Raw genomic sequence first — 13056 nt, 5'->3', positions numbered from 1 at the left:
TTTACTTTTGACATTAATATCTCTGCCACACACTTTATTTTGGTGGACAAGTGTGTGTAGAAAATCAATAAAAGTTATGGTGTGTCTTTTGGTGGCCCTTGCACATTACATGCTCCAGCAGGATTGTGCCAGTTAAACCAGCCCACCCAATGGGACCCACCCATTGTCCCAACAATCAGCATTTTACTACGGCAATAAATAGCAGCCATTTAGTTACCTACAGAAAGTAAAATGGTGAATGCAAGAGTCAGTGACACCAATATGTGGCCATGCCTTGAGTGAAAGCATCCTATAAGAATACAGTTTGCCCATGAGCTTAGACACACTGGATTCTGCTTCTTTATTTTTTTGTATTTTTAAAATGTGTATGTGTGTGTGTACGTGCAAGCCATGGCAACCTCTGGTGACTGACCCCTACTGGGGGCCTAGAGGATATTCAGAGAGGTGGCTGAATAAAGCCTGCCCCCCCCCTCTGGTATTTCAAGGAGGTCTCCCATCCAAGTATTTGCCAGAGTCAACCCTGCTTAGCTTTCAAGATCTAACAAGAACGGACCTGCCTGGGCTCTCCAGGTCAGGGCACTTTGGATCCTGTTTTTTGATCATGCAGGAATATAATGGTGAGTGGGATGGAAACCAACGTGTGGTTAATCTTATTTGCATGAAAACAACTTGCAGTATGATCATTGCAATCCTATGCTATATCTGATATACTTATAGTTATGGGAAATTTAAGATAGTGATTGCCTAATCCTGATTAAGACAAATCCAATGACTATTTTGTAGCACATGCGCTCAATGTTTTCCAAATATTTCACCAACATTTCTAGGTGAAGGAAGGACTTCAAAATAAACCTCCTTAGTCCCTTAGATTTTAAGTGCTAAAACCTTTATAGTGCTTAACATTATGCAACAGAGTTGAGGATATCTCATTCTAAAGTGAATAAGGGATGTGTGTACATCTGAAAAAGGAAAAAGTAAGATAGGTAAATATCAGCTAAGCACTGATTCTTTCAAGGTTGTTTACTGAATAAGCACATTGCTGGGTCTTTTCCAGAAGACTGGAGAAGACCCTGATGCTGGGAAAGATTGAAGGTCAAAGAAGACGGGGACGGCAAAGGATGAGATGGTTAGACAGTGTCATCGATGCAACGAACATGGAATTGAGCCAACTTCAGAGGACAGCGGAAGACAGGAGGGCCTGGCGGGAGCTGGTCCATGGGGTCGCGAAGAGTCGGACTCGACTGTGCGACTGAACAACAACAACAACATTGCTAGGTGAAATCTATAGACACAAAGATTCCCTCTTCCCTTCTGTTCCTCAACAGATTTTTTTTAGACATTTTGAACAGATACAATTTGGGGGGGGGGGAAGAATACAAAGAATTTTATTAATGGACAGTGCATGGTTACTTTGATATGAGATCATCTCCCCCATTTTCCTTTTATAAATTTCTCATCATTTCTCTAAGTTTCAGCTTCTCTTAAGCTTATTATATGCAAGGATGGAGGGACTGATCAAATTGTGGTGATGGACTGTAGCGGAGAGTTTTTCTGAAAGAAAGCTGAGCGTTTAAACAGACCTTGGAGACTTTGGCATTCTTTCTCGGCTGATGTAAACATCCCTAAAAGATGGTGAGTGACCTAACCATAGACTCTGTCTTTAAAGTGAATCGTGGGCCCTCTGGTGGCTAAAGTGAGAAGTGAACTGGATCTGTTACTAAAAGCAGCTACACTTTTAAAGGGACAGTACGTTGATCATAGAGACGTATGAATGGTGAGGAGACTCTAAAGTTTAGTTCTTTGTGGCTGGAATGGCAAGCTGATCGAAAAGCGGTTTTCTGGGGTACAGGGCTTGCTACCCCAAATTTACAAGATCTGCTTGCTAAGAGAAAGGTTGGAATCTCCAATGAGCGTGTTGTTAATGCAACAAAAGGAAAGACTCTTTTGATCTAAGACGTTTAAGGAAGCGAAGATGTCCCTGGAAAAAAGAAACTTGGTTTATGTCATGAATGGACAGATCTGGACTTATAAAAACTAAAAGATAATTGAAGAAAGAAGATACATCGAAGACAGAAGAAGAAAAACGTGTTGAAATGTTCTTACTGAGGGAACGTTGGTTTTAAAGATTTTGCCTATGGGGGGAGTAAAAGGAGATGCTAATTTTTTCTTAAGGGCTGTGATTATGTGTGTTATAGCTTTGGAATTACTCTCTGTTCAGTCAGATAAGCTGGTTATGTCAGTAGAAGCGATGATTGGTGGGCACTCTTCATGTCTGAAAGTAACTGTACAAGAGTAACAACTATGTTTTAAGCATTGTAAAATCTCAATTCTTGGGTTTTTAGTTAGGTTCTTTTTACTTTCTCCTTTAGAATGTAGATTCTCCCTCCCCAAATTCTGTTGTAGTTTTATAGAAATGCCAATCAAAAAAATTCCCCTTTGGGGGGCCAAAAAACAAAAACACAATCCTCCCCCCCACCAGACAGGTGGGTGTTTGCCAGGTGTAGGAGCAGGGCCAGGGTAGTTTAATCATCAGGGAGGCTACCCCAGCAGGATCACCTTAGCGATGCTGCTGGCCCAGTGGTTTCCTGTATTAGGTTATTTAACTCCTCACAATGTGGGTTCTAGAAAATTGGTTCGTATGAACTTGCTCAATATCTGATTGCTTAGATGTTTTGAATACGTAGTTATGTCCCTCTTCTTAAATGTAACATAAATGAGAGGCATTTTTGTTTTTTTTAAAAGTATGCCCTGCACCCCCCAAATCCAATGCCCAGTCCAAACCCCTGCACCAAGAAACCCAAAATAAGGGGAGTGCATTTCTACCATGACGTCAACCCCCACTACGAAGAGATTTCTGAGAAACTTGACCGCTAAGGGGGTACAAAAGGGGCAAAATGTGTTTCCCCCAATTGTTTTCCATGTGCCTGGCAGGCTGCTGCCCCACCCCACCCCGACTGGTCAACTGTGTGGCTCAGAGTCTGAGGTAAAACCTGCCTCTTGCACCCACCTCTCTCTGATTGCTCAGCTGTGGATCTCAATGTTCTGAGGTAAAAACACATTTAAAAGAGACTTCAGTCAGTTGAGGACAGTTACAGAAATCAGTGATTCAAGACTTCTGAATAGACATTTCTCATAGCAGCCAGCATGGCAATTGAGTTTATGAATGTTCATGGGGAGATAGTAAAGGGCCTTTCTAGGAGCCTGCTCCAGAGTGAGCTCACCAAGCATCCTGGTGATCCTAGCACCTGAGGGCAGAACCACCAATGTGGTCTACAGAGAGGTCCTTCGGTAGAGAGGAAAAAAGTATGTATCCTTTACAATACAGTCTTCTCCATTAGAATTCCTACAGCAAATGTTACCTTTCAAACTTCACATCATCAGTATTATAGCTGGATTTATGAAACTTAAATACCGTAGCGAAGCACGGGTATCAGGCTAGTGGAAAATAAAGCATTATGCATCACTTGTAAGAAAAATATTCTTACAATCGATTGACAGGCGGTCATCTGATGCTGGATCTATGCCCTATATTGCACCAGTGCTCCTATGATTTTACTCAATAAAAGCTGTGACCTTTCCCCCTGCAAATCGACATGGTCTTCTGGTTATTCCTTCCTTCGCCCTTGCTCCTTCTTTCACCCCCTTGGTCTGCAAAAGAGATTCCATAATTTTTTGGACCAATTTATTAAATTTCTGTATCACAATAGTTAAAAATGAAAGTTGTTCTAATTCAATATCACTTTCTGTAGTTTCAAACAATTATTTCTTCTTTTAATTGATAGAAATCCTGGTGCCTTCATCGAGCACCTGGGTGATTATCACAGCAATCCTAAGCAGAGTTACAGCCATCCATTAACTTCAATTGGCTTAAATGCTTTTTACTCTGTTTATGATTGCACAGTAAGCCCCAGTGATTTCCTCTGGAAGTAGCAAAACATATTCAGTTCCATACAATTCATTAAAGGAATGGCATACTGCTTGTTTCCCCTTCCTCTGTCCCATTCTATTCTTGTATATTTGGAATGATGGAGGGGCCACATTATGCTGCATAGCCTAAATCATCTCTCTCTTAAATAGGATTGTGAGTGATTTGCCTTACTAGCATGCCCTGCTTTCAGAGGTCTTTCTTGTGTTCAAAGGATCAATGGAGTCTCCTGATAGCACATAACATTTCTGCAGAAGCCACAACCAGACAAGCTTCTTGCATCATAATGTTTAATATTGCAAACACAGACACTGCTTGGTGCCTTTAGCAATCTAATTCATCTTCCTGTTAAATACTATTGTGAGTATACTGTGCTTGTAGACGTAGGCAGGATGTTTTATTACTATTAATATTGTGACCTTAATACAGCCTATGCTCAACATAAATTCTCCAGCCTCAGCTATGTACTTCTTAATACATGCTGTAATCTGGGGTTATGGGGTAGAAAATGGGGTCCGTTTTTTAATATTAAGGTTTGTAAACCATGCTCTTTTTAAACCAGCCAGATCAGAGCTGTTTCCTTGTTTGTTGCTTGTCAACCAGTCTTTATTACAGCTCACAGGCCATTCAGAAGTAGAGTAAGAACATATAAAAAACACTAATATAAAATTAATTATCTACATAAAATCTCTCCATGCATCAATCATCCTAATATATCTAACTGTTAAAAGGTTAAATTATTCACTGAGTAAATTTTGCACCGGATGTTATCTCAGCTGTATTTTCATTTCAGAACACAGAAACTTAGCCACAGATATAGTACCGTATTTTCCGGTGTATAAGACGACTGGGCGTATAAGACGACCCCCCCACTTTTCCAGTTAAAATATAGAGTTAGGGGGTTGGAGCACCCTCTCTATGTAGAAAGGCTGAAGAGTCTGGGACTTTTCAGTGTAGAAAAGAGATGACTTAAGGAGGGATATGATGGAGGTTGATAAAATTATGATGGGGTGGAGAGAGCTGACAAAGTGAAATTTTTCTCCCAATGTACTAGAACTCATGAGCATTCAATGAAGCTGATGGGCAGTATGTTCAGGATGGACAAAAGGAAATACCACTTTACAGTGAGTGATTAAAATGTGGCCAGGACACTAGAAGCCCTTTCACGCACCACCACCCCCAAGCACCAAGAATACAGAGCATCCCTTGCCCCAGACATAAGAGAAGCCAATGCTGGATCAGGCCAATGGCCCCTCCAGTCCAACACTCTGTGTCATACAGTGGCGAAAGATACCAGGTGCCATCAGGAAATCCAAGAGTGGGGAAAGAACTCCAGAAGCCCTCCCACTCTTGCCGCGCCCAAGCACCAAGAATGCAGAACATCACTGCCACAGATGAGATAGAGGACAGGGGGTGGGTTCCTTGCCTGTGGAACAGCCGAAGCAGGCGGGGGGGGGGAGATGTTCCGATCTGCTGAGGCAGGCAGGGGGGGGAGAGAGAGAGATCTTCTCGGGGCGTGCTTTTTATTTTATAATCATTCCACGTCCCCCATACACAAACTGCCAATGCCGGTACTGAATTTCCCACCTCTGATCACAGCTGGTGGTGGCCTGCATAACATCCCTTTATCTTCCCATTAAGCCCGTGGGGAGGTTAGTCTGAATGAACCAGTTCAGAACTTACTTACTTCCACCTTTCAAAAACAGTATATTTTCCTTCTTTCCTCGAGATTCCCTGGCAAATCTATTTCTGTCTCCACATATATTTTACTTACAAAACTTCCCTACCAACCCGGCTTCCTGCTCAGACTTTCAATAGTAAACGACAGGAAAGTGCAAAGAACTCCACTCTGTTCTCCTGTCTGGCAGTCCTCTTTCCCCCGTTTGTTTTGGAAACCCAGCAGCCGAGGCTACAATTGGCACTCCACTGATCAGTCCTGTGCTAAAAACCAAAGGAGCAGCACGAAATCTGAAGTATTAAACCCATTTCTGTTATGTTGGCACTCTCGGTAACTCCCTCCCCCATCTGTTTCTGAAAACGCCGCCTTCAAAAATCAGGTGCACGCGAGATAAGGGCGAAAAAGCAGAGGTGGGGTGCTGGTTTGTTTAAGGTCGTCTGACTGCAGCTGTTGTAAAGGAGGAATGCTTTGTCTCCTCAGTGGCATGAAATCCCACTTCAGGCTACTGTACTGAAAGTCTCTGAACCGAGTTTATCCAGCTAGGCAAAAACTTCCAATACCACCTGCAGCCTAGTTTCCCTTCTCCAGGCACAACAATGGCCCAGTGATTTCATTTCTCCCTGCAACTGAAACGGCCTCGTTCTGAGGCAGAAATCAAAGCTCTCCCCGGGTGTTATTAATCCCCGGGAAACAACCCTCTTCGGTCCTTTCGTCTCCATAAACTTCCGCCTTTTTTCTCTAGCTCCCGGTGGGGTTTTTAATATTGATCGAAGGCAAACGGGAATCTCTTGGCCACGGGAAGACTAAGCGGGTTGTTTGAAGTTTCAGCAGCAGCGGCGGGCTTCTCTGGGCCATACCTTTTTTTTTAAAAGTACCGTAATTACCGGAGTATAAGACCACCCCCCAATTCTGAGACGATTTCCCTGGGTTTAAAAAGTCGTCTTATACACCGGAAAATACGGTAATTCTTTGATCATACCCTGCCAACTAGATTTTGAGAGTCTTCTGCTCAGAGACTGGGGCTCTGATTCACCCACAGGTCCCGTATGCAGTCCTGCGTGGGTGGGGAGAGCCAGTGCAGGCACCAGCAGCCATGGCCAGCCAAGCCTTGCAAGGCAGGATGGGCCACATGGGCAGCGGAGAGGCCAGGGGCCACAATGCTGCCTGAAAATTAGACCTGCCCCCTCCCAGGATGGCCTATGGTAGGGTCTGAAATGGGTCAGTGGGAGGGGGAGGGCCACCAAGGGAGAAACGTGCCATGCTGCACAACCAGTTCACCTGGCCTCATGAGTTCATTTGCTCACCCACCCCTCCCAGAGTGTTAATGCTTTAGGTGAAAAAGGCATGCAGGGGTTTCATGGGTTGTCCTGCTAGGGGGAAGGTACTGTTATGGGGACACAAAGTTAGGTTCCTGTTCAAGGGGTTTTCTGATTCATTTATCTGTCACAACCTTGGGGTGGTATCAGCATGGGGCCAGCTCCATTTTAGGAAAACCTGCCTGTGGGCCTGTTTTTTCCTATGTGTGGAAATCCCCTTAAGGGATCTTAGGGTGAGCGCTTTCAGGGGGATTCTCAGTTTGAGGGCTGCCAACAGGTTACCCTCATACTCAAATGGTGGGGGAGACCACTTAGTGGTGATTGTCCTTGTGGAATCTATTATCCTATCATCCCATGGTTCTCCCACACCCCAGCAGGCGGGCTAGAGGTAGGTTGGGGTATATCAACTGGAAGGTGGATCAGTTGATACCAGGATCTGGTGCCCATGCTGTGCCAAGGCTTCTTACAGCTGTAACCAATAAAAGTTGTGGCCATTTAATTCCAAATGTTTAGAGTGTTTGTGTTTATTGGGGGGGCTGTCATAAAGGGGATCCCTCGCCTTCACTGTCCTCTCCCCTCCCCTAGGTGCTGGGACTGCAAAACAGTTTTTTTTTTCCAGCCAACACAGATTCCAATAAATCCAAGCATGCCTGTTCGCTGCTTGTGTTTTTGCCCAACCAGGTTTTGGGGTGGGTGGGTGGGTGGTGCTTTGTTTTTTGTTTGTATATTTTTGGCTTTTTTGTTTGTTTGTTTAATTTTAGCATATTACTTCAGGTAATATGTGTCATATACATGTAAATTATTTTTACACAGATTTATATAGAGTGGCCTGTAACAAATTTTCCCGTTCCTTTTATGGCCTTGAAAGTTTCACGCAGTAAAATCCTATCCAGAGTTCCTCTTTATAAGTCCAATGAAGTCCGTAGTGTCCCTCTGTTTAGGAATTCACCATATGTCTGGATGATTAACTAAGTTAAGATTTAATGGAATAAGGGAAGCCAAACTAAAGAAAAATAATGTTTTAAGGCAGAGAAATTAAAGCTTGAAAAGTTTTATTCTTTTCCTTTTAGTGTTGTGTTGCTAAAGGTGAGGATGAAGAATAGGAATGGTATCATTGTACAGAGTCGGGATGGAGGAGAGAGAGGCTCCGCCATTTGTATTCTTCCCAAAACGGGACTCGTTGATTACTGAGCTAGAACCTTTGAGTGCTTAATCATGTATTCCAATACATTATAGCAACAATTGCAATCATTTTTTTTTCAAGCGTTACAAAACTGGGAAAGAAAAGTAGTTTCTTGATTGGATAGCTGATTTCACTAATGATGTCATACCAAATTTCGCATCATGCGTTAGATACTAAATAGTGAAATGCCCATATTGATGATGGAAATTTTGGATACTCAAATGTCTATCCTCCCAAATGTATCTTTTGATGAGGGAGTCCAATTACGAATATCGGGATTCAACTATCTGACCTTTCGATTTTCTATGACATTTTCTAAGTCAGATGTGTAATTCAGAGTTCATTTTGATGCTAATTATATTCAGATTCAGCAGATGGAAGCAAAGCTAGGTATTTAAGCTAGGTGCAAGAATTTTGATTTTCTTCTCTGCTTTTTTCCCTTTGTGAAAGTGTGCATGTATGGTATAGAATTATCAAACACAGTAGGCAGCAAACAGTCATGCATGCTTACCTCATGAGATATGACTGACTTTTTAATATCTCTGTGACAGTGAATGTTGGCCTTTTTATCTATATATCCTCGTGAGTGAGAGGAATTCAAGATGCAGAAGTATCTGAAAGAGGTTGTAACCAATGGATCTCTTTTTGCTAAAGCAAAACTTTATACATTTATCCAGAAGCATATCATTCTTCTTCTTATTATTATTTTTAAAAAGACTCTTGTGAACAAAGACTGTGTCTTCAATCCTTATTCAAGAAATTAGGTCATCTGAATTGCAGGTATGTTTGAACCAGCTAATACTTTGAACTAGTTCAAACAAGCCAGTTAAATGTATGTTCAATTTTTACTTTCAGGTTAATCATTTTCTGCCTTCTTTGGTTTAGTGATATCTAATATGCTCAAAGAAGCTATGAATCTCGGCCAGGCACTTTGTTGACATTTAAGCATGGGGAGTACAGAATAAAATACTCGTTGGTAAAGCAAACGTAATTGGGAAGTTATGGCTTGCTGTGAGTATAAACACCATGTAAAAGATTTCAAGAAGTGAACACCTTTTATGTCAGGTGATTCAAAAGGCCACAAAAGAGGAACTATTATCATACCTATCATCCAGATGTTTGTCCAGAGATCTTGTCTTTATTCTGGCATTCAGACCAATAGCTGCTTATGAATTACTCAGTATTATCACTAGAAAAGACAGAATATGATCGTGTGTGTGTGTGTGTGTGTGTGTGTGTGTGTAAAGTACCATCAAGTCAAAGCTGACTTATGGTGACCCCAGCAATGCGCTTTCAAGGCCATTGAGAAGCAGAGGTGGTTTGTCATTACCTTCCTCTGCGGAGTCTTCCTTGGTGGTCTCCCTTTCACGGACCAACCCTGCTTAGCTTCCAAGATCTGACAAGATTGGGCTATATCATGCTGCCTTCCTTCCCGTATGATATATTAGGATAGTTATAGCGCAGTCCTAATAGTTATAATCACTTAAAAATGAATAGCAGGTTTTTGAAGAAGCAGCATGTACATTTTACAAGCATACTAGATTGTGTATGTATAATATTCTTATCTGCTGTATCAAAATTGCATATTAACACAAGGGTCTGAAACAGAGTGGTTCAGTTCCCACAATTAAGAGATTCAAAAATTGAATGAAACTTGTTTGCAATGGCTGCTTTCCTCAAGTCAAACATTTCAACTGAATGTAATAATGATTTGTTTGAAGTTTTAAATGAGCCATATTTTGAGTAATTCCACCACGGTATAGTGAGAGCATTCCACAGAGTAGCCAGGTAGCTGCCATTCAGAATTAACTGGCTTGCTAGAATTAAGAGAGTTTAAAGGTATAACATTTCAATGAGTTCAGTCTGATAGGAAGAATTTCCAACAAGGATGCAGAGCAGTTGGGTTAGAATGTATTGTGTAGTGGGTTGCCGCATGGAGAAACGACAGACGACGATGTAGTGCATAGCACGCTTTATTAGGTACACAACAAGACGGGGGGACAACGGCCCGGGGGCCAACTATATACATCCCTGGGGACACACCCCTGGTCACCATTAGTGGGTTTGAATCTCCCGTCACGGATCACATTGGCTCCCCAGTGGAGGGACTAGGAGCCTAGTCCCTATTGTTGTACCAGAGTCAAGCTCTGGCAGCTCAGGCTGACCACTGGCCCCCCGGTGGCGGTCAGCATACACAACATCCCTCCCCCTATAGTTCCGACCCACCCTAGGTGACATAGTCCTTCAAATAAGACGGGGACCGTCATTCTCTGGTGGATTGTCAGGGGGTTGGCGCTGTGACCGCGGGGGTCTCACCTTCTGCGTTGGGGTGTTTAACCTGTGGTGGCTCCGCTGGCTCGGCGATTCCTGTGGCCGGGCCCTCGTCCATGATCGTCGGTGGCCCAGGGGTCGGGATTGGCTGCTCTCCCTGGGTGGAGATCGGCGCTAGGGGTGGAGGAGCGCTCTCCTCGAGCGCCGGCTGTGGTTCCGAGCCTTCGGTGCCCGTGTGTTCTGGGAACATGCGTCGCCGGAGCTGATCGATGTGTCTCCGCAGTACTTGGCCGCACTCGGTGGACACCTCGTACATTACCGCTCCTAGGGGACGAATGATGCGGCCCGCTAGCCATTCCGGCCCCCTGCCGAAGTTCCTGGCAAAGACCGGGTCCTCCGGAAAAAATCCACGAGGCGCCTCCCGCTGCTCCGGCGTGTTACGCAATTCCGGAGCCCGATCCGGGTGTAGGCGGTCCAGGTGGGTCTGCGGTCTTCGTCCCATGAGGAGCTCGGCTGGGCATCGGCCGCTCACTGGGTTGGGTGTGGTGCGATGCGCCAGGATGAAATGCCGATTCTCCGCTCCCAATCTCCCTCCGTCAAATGGCTCAACGCTTCCTTCATTCGCTCTGCTTGGCCGTTGGTCGCGGGGTGGAAAGGCGCTGACCTGATGTGCCGGATCAGATTGCCACTGAGGAACTGCTGGAACTCCTCCGATGTGAACGCTGTCCCGTTGTCTGAGACGATCGTGTCCGGCAGGCCGTGGGTGGCGAAGATCTTTCGGAGGGCTAGAATGGTTGCCTTGGTGGACGTTGCGGATACGGGGCTCACCTCTAGCCACTTGGAGTGGGAATCCACTGTCACAAGAAACAATAGTCCATGGAAAGGTCCGGCAAAGTCAATGTGTAGCCGGGACCACAGTGTGTGTGTGGCTTCCCAGGATTGAGAGGGAGCCCCCGGCGGGCTGGGCCTCACGGCCTGGCAAGTGGGGCATCGCTTCACCCAAGCCTCCACCTCTGCGTCGATGCCCGGCCACCAGACGTAGCTCTGTGCGAGGCCTTTCATCAACACAATGCCTGGGTGTGCCTCGTGCAGGGCGTGGAGTACCTTTTTCCGCAGGGTGGTGGGAACCACAACCCGGTCTTCCCACAGCAGGCACCCCTTGTGCGCCGACAGCTCCTCCTTGCGAGCTGTGAATGCTGTGAATTCCGGCTCCGCTATCTTGGTGGGCCATCCCCTCACCACCCAGCCCAGCACCCGGGATAGGATGGGGTCCCGGGCCGAGCGGCGGGCGATATCTGCCACCTGGAGTGGCGCGTCCGGGAGGTCCTCCACCTGGAGGACCCGGTGAACTGGGGCTGGGTCCACCACGACGTCTGGCAGGGGCAGGCGACTGAGGGTGTTGGTGTGGCCCATGGCGTTTCCCGGACGGTGCTCAAACGAGTAGTCGTAGGCTGCCAGGAAAATGGTCCACCGCAGGACCCGCGGGGAGATTATTTGTGGCGTTCTCCGGTCAGACGTGAACAGGCCGAGAAGTGGACGGTGGTCAGTGGCGATGGTGAAGGGCCGGCCGTAGACGAAGTCGTGAAACTTCTTTACCCCAGCCACAACTGCCAGACCTTCGCGATCTATCTGGGCGTAGTTTTGCTCTGCCGCAGATAGAGTCCGTGAGTAATACGCTACCGGGACCTCACGGCCATCTGGCAGACGGTGCGCCAGCACAGCCCCGACACTGTAGGGCGAGGTGTCACAAGCCAGGACTACCGGCAGTGACTCGTCGAAGTGGGCCAGGACCTTGTTGGAGATTAGGAGCTCTTTGACGTTCCTGAACGCGGTGGCCTGCCGAGGCCCCCACACCCACGGGGCCTGTTTGTCCAGTAGATGGTGAAGGGGCTCAGCTACTGCCGCCTTGTGGGGAAGAAAGGCGTGATAGAAGTTCAGGATTCCTAAGAACGCCTGCAGCTCCACCTTGGACTTGGGTGGCGGTGCTTCCACGATCGCCTTCACCTTCTCGCGGGTTGGGTGTAGGCCATCCGCGTCCACCGTGAATCCCAGGAAATCCACGGACGGCACTCCCAAGCGGCACTTGTCGAGTTTAACTTTCAGCCCAGCGTCCTGGAACCAGCTGAGCATGGCGCGGAGGCGAGCAGCGAAGTCGGCAGGCGAAGCGATGGCGATCAACACATCGTCGAAGAAGGGGGTGACGCCGGGTATCCCTTTAAGCAGAGAATCCATTAGTTGTTGGAACAACCCAGGCGCTACGCTCACCCCGAAACTCAGTCTCTTCACACGGAATGCCCCCCGGTGGGTGACGATCGTCTGCGCCTCTGCAGTTGCCTCATCCACTGGTAATTGCTGGTACGCTTGGGCAAGATCCAATTTGCCAAAGATCTTTGCCCCGCCCAAGGTGGCCAGAACGTGGCTAACTACAGGGACCGGGTATGCGTGGTCCTGTAGCGCCTTGTTCACAGTGCATTTATAGTCCGCGCATATGCGGACTGCCCCATTTGGCTTATTCACCACCACAATGGGCGTCTCCCACGCCACGTGGGAGACAGGCTCTAGGATGCCTTGTGCCACGAGGCAGTCCAGCTCCGCGTCTATCTTAGGCTTCACTGATAATGGGACCGTCCTGGCATGCATCCTTATGGGGGCCACCGAGGGGTCTAAGCGCAAGGACACTGGG

Source organism: Gekko japonicus, unplaced genomic scaffold (genome assembly GCF_001447785.1).
Source record: "Gekko japonicus isolate JY-2015 unplaced genomic scaffold, Gekko_japonicus_V1.1 scaffold935, whole genome shotgun sequence".
NCBI lineage: Eukaryota > Metazoa > Chordata > Lepidosauria > Squamata > Gekkonidae > Gekko > Gekko japonicus.
This window is presented reverse-complemented; position numbering follows the sequence as displayed.